The following is a 5,000-nucleotide window of genomic DNA, read 5'->3' as shown; positions in this document are numbered from 1 at the left end:
CTTTGGACCAAAAACAAGCAAGGTGGAATACTACAAAGAGAAAGTGTACCTACTAAAAAGCAATTTTGGTAATGGGCACGTGCTTTCTAAACCGCCCATAAAAACCATATTCTGGCTTTTCTCTGAGAATATCCAACAATAGCTTCCATGGAATGAATAATCGATCCGGATGCTAAAACAACAATGCTTTCGAATAAGCATGAGTAATCAAATGAAATAAAGCGGCGCGATAAGACCCATACCTAGAGCTAACATCATATAACCCAGTTGGGACATTGTAGAATAGGCTAAACCCCTCTAATATCTTTTGAGCAAGGCCAAAGTAGCCCCTAATAATACCGTTATTATACCTATCAAAGATATTAGATTCATTATGTAAGGTATAACTATAAAAAGAGGAAGCAGGCGGGCTACAAGAAAAATTCCCGCAGCTACCATAGTGGCAGCATGTATAAGAGCCGAAATAGGAGTAGGCCCCTCCATGGCATCAGGTAACCATACATGAAGAGGAAATTGCGCAGATTTAGCAACTGCGCCGGCAAATAATAAAGAGGCACATAAAGTAACAAATAAAAAATTAACCTCATTATTATAAATCAAGTTATTAAATATTTCGAACAAATCTTGAAATTCGAAACTTCCCGTTATCCAATAAAAACCTAAGATTCCTAATAATAAACCAAAATCGCCTATCCGATTAGTTACAAACGCTTTTTGACAAGCGTTTGCCGCAGCGGGTCGTGTGAACCAAAAACCTATTAATAGATAAGAACACATTCCAACTAATTCCCAAAAAATATAAATTTGTATCAAATTCGAACTAGTCACTAATCCCAACATTGAAGTATTGAACAAACTCATATAAGCAAAAAATCTCAAATATCCTTCATCATGAGACATATAATTGTCACTATAAATAAGAACAAAAATTCCAACAGTAGTGATTAATATTGACATAATAGAGGTAAGTGAATCAATAAAGTAGCCAAACTCGAAAGAAAAATCATTATTGATGGTCCAAGACCATACATATTGATAGATAGAACTTCCATTTATTTGCTGAATAGACAGATCGAGCGAAAAAATCATAACTATACTTAACAATAAAATATTGGGAAAAGCCCACATACGACGAAGATTTTTGTTGCTGAAAAGGGAGTCCCATTCCTATTAAAATGAATGGGTGAACAAAAGGTATGATCCATGAATATTGATATGCATGCTCCAAAAACTTTTGTTATTCTTCTTAATTAATCGTTTCTGATTCACCGGCTCTTATCTCTTTTGATTGAAAAGGAGCAATAAAAAAATCGAGATTACAGTTAACTGAATTTTCTATTCTTAATTTTTAATCTTTCACAACTATTTCAAAAATATTCAAATTTCGAAGGAAGTAATCAAATGATCTCGTTGAGTTACTATAATGAAAAACAAAAGAATTTTTTTCATTATAGTAATATTTCTGAAAATATCAATTATTATTTATTACATATTACAATAATTTCTATTTACAAGTTAGATACATCGATCAAAATACAAAGAATTCCCAAAAAAGTATGATATAAATCAGAGGATGTCCTAGAACTTAAAAGAAAAACGAATTATTTTAGTTTGTTTATTCGAACTTATTAACTAGTTCATTTTCATCGCGGAACTGATTGATTGTCTTCCACTACAATAAATGAACCTTTTCTTGGAGGAAAGACTATCCGATATTTTCTTTCTATTTACATATAATTAAAAGAAATGACTATTAATATTCTTTTTTTCAAAATTATGTATCCTTTAACAGATTAACTACGAGTCTCATTCGAATTTGGTTGAAAATGAAAATTGGGCATAACCTCTTCGAGCTTGACCAATTACCAATTTATGGAAAAAAAATCAAATTCAAGTTTGCATAGGTAGATAAAATGGGTTTTACACTTTTTATTTTGATGTAGTTTCATGTATAAATGGAGATGTATAAATTATAAATGTAAGACAACAAAAACTGGGCAGAGATAGAAAAGAAAGACTTTTTTTGCGTTTTTTGATTTCATCAATTCGATTTATATATCATAATAGATATAGATAATCTATCCTATAGATTTGAATGGAGATATAAAAAGAAAGGTACCAATAAATTAAATACAAATTCTTCTTTTTTTCTGGATAGTGTATGGAATATAAATAAAAAGGTTATATCATATTGTTTTTTGTTCTAGAATAGAAGCATTTTATGATTTTCCCATCTCTATTCATTTTTTTATGCAATTTAGTAGTATATATATAATTATAATTTATAAAATCTATAGGAATAGATAAATAATACATCAAAAGACCGATCGTTTTGTTTTAAAAATAGATGTCTTTGACATCCAACTATAGCACTGAATAACTTTTTTTGAATGGCAGTTCCAAAAACGTACTTCTACATCAAAAAGCGTATTCGAAAAAATGTTTGAAAAAGAAAGGATATTAAGGCCTTGAAAGCTTTTCATTAGCCAAATCTCTTTCTACGGGGAATTCTAAAGTTTTTTGTACGCCAAATAAATTTGGAGTAATCTGAATTGGTTTAACTCGAATAAGATACAAAGGTTTTACTTTTTGAATTTTGAATATCTTTTTTTCATTTGGGGATTCTTATTTTCCCATCGCCCATTTGTATTTATATGTTAGGGTTATAATAATTTGTTATTTTATAATATTCAATTTTAATAATTAATAATAGAATAATCATTTTTTTTTCTATTTATACTATAGCGGATCGCGGAGCACATATATATAAGAGCTTTAACTGGGTTGTCGAAACTAACCCATTTAGTTTCAATTTTGTAACTTTATGAATCATTATTTCTCTGAATTACTATATCTCCTTCCCCTGTTTTCAACCCAATGGAGAAAACCCCTTTTCTAATTTAGTGGATATACAAATAATGTATCAATTTGAAGTGATCTAAAGAAATCCTATGTTTGTATAAGAAAATGTAAGAAAATAAATCAAGACATATTTTTAGAATTCAAAATTCGAAATACTTTTTTGAAGTATGGTACAATTATGACAGGAATCGAAACTTTTTATATAACGTAACGGGTACAACCTAATATCTAGTTGGTTTGATAACTTAAAACAAACGCAAAATGCTAACGATTAATACAAAATGACCTAAATCTTTTGAAATTGTTAAAAGAAATCAGATCTCTACAAATCATTTTTTCATTCATTTATTCAGTCAATTATCAAGTTTTTTATAGATTCAAAATTACAAAAGAATGAGAAATGAATCGTTAAAAATGAAAATGATAAAGAACCCTTTTTTGTTTTGTTGAATTTTATCTATGAATTGAAGTTACAACTAGTTAGTTTAGTTACAATAAAGGAGTTCTCTTTTAGGAAAACACAAACTAAAAAATCTCTATTGACGACCTAATTAAATAGAAAGGATAATTAAATAAATAAAATGATACAATAAATACTAAAGATTCCTTTTGAACCTTCAAATTGCTATTTCAACGAGTTGTTATTTATCAATAAAAATTAAATGCTTCCTAACAAATTTGACATTTTACATTGAATTGACCCCTTCACCTTCAATCTCGACGATTGACTAAAAAATGGGTTATTATGATTTCGAGCAAGCCGCTATGGTGAAATCGGTAGACACGCTGCTCTTAGGAAGCAGTGCTAGAGCATCTCGGTTCGAGTCCGAGTGGCGGCATAGTATCTTCTAAAAGAGATAGAATAAGTCCTATAATGAAAATGAATTTCATTCCTGATTTCCATTCCATAAAATCGAGAAACCCAGGCTTTTTTCATAATTTTTATGATTTTTTCAACTTTAGAGCATATATTAACTCATATATCTTTTTCAGTCGTTTCAATTGTAATTACAATTCATTTTTTAACCTTATTCTTATTAGTAGATGAAGTCGTAGGACTATATGATTCATCAGAAAAGGGCATGATAGTCACCTTTTCTGTATAACAGGATTATTAGTCACTGTTGGATTTATTCAGGACATTTCCCATTAAGTGATTTATATGAATCATTAATCTTTCTTTCATGGGGTTTCTCCTTATTCATATGGTTTCTATTTTAAATTTAAAAAGCGCAAAAATAATTTATGCAATAACCGCACCAAGTGCTATTTTACCCAAGGCTTTGCAACTTCGGGTCTTTTAACCAAAATGCATCAATCCGCAATATTAGCACCTGCCTCCAATCCCAGTGGTTAATGATGCACGTAAGTATGATGGTATTAGGCTATGCAGCTCTTTATGTGGATCATTATTATCAGTAGCTCTTCTAGTCATTACATTTCGAAAGGCCATAAAGATTATTGGTGAAAACAATAATTTTGCATTTTCGTTTGGGAAAATCCAATACATGAATGAAAGAAGCAATGTTTTACTAAACACTTATTTTCTTTCTTCTAAAAATTATTACAGATATCAATTGACTCAACAATTGGATCGTTGGAGTTATCGTATTATTAGTCTCGGGTTTATCTTTTTAACCATAGGAATTCTTTCGGGAGCCGTATGGGCTAATGAGGTGGGGATCATATTGGAATTGGGATCCAAAGGAAACTTGGGCGTTTATTACTTGGACCGTATTCGCGATTTATTTCCATACCCGAACAAATACAAATTTGGAAGGTGTAAATTCCGCACTTGTGGCTTCTATGGGATTTCTTATAATTTGGATATGCTATTTTGGGGTCAATCTATTAGGAATAGGTTTACATAGTTATGGTTCATTTACATTAAATTAACATCTAATTGAATTGAATAAAGAGGCTAGGCCTAACAAATACTAACACAGGACGGCGTATATATTATATATAAGTATAAGAAAACTTATTGAGGTCAAGAACCTTTGAATCAAGTAGTGGAGCGATTCAAAAGGTTCTAATAAAAGCCAAAGATGTCTGATTAAAATTCAATTTAATGCTTTTACCTTTTTACTTAACTTAAACTTAAGAAGAAAAGACTTTTTTTTTTTCATTGTACAACG

This window comes from Gossypium raimondii, unplaced genomic scaffold (assembly GCF_025698545.1).
Source record: "Gossypium raimondii isolate GPD5lz unplaced genomic scaffold, ASM2569854v1 Contig00299, whole genome shotgun sequence".
Classification (NCBI taxonomy): Eukaryota; Viridiplantae; Streptophyta; class Magnoliopsida; order Malvales; family Malvaceae; genus Gossypium; species Gossypium raimondii.
Note: the sequence above shows the minus strand (reverse complement) of the source record.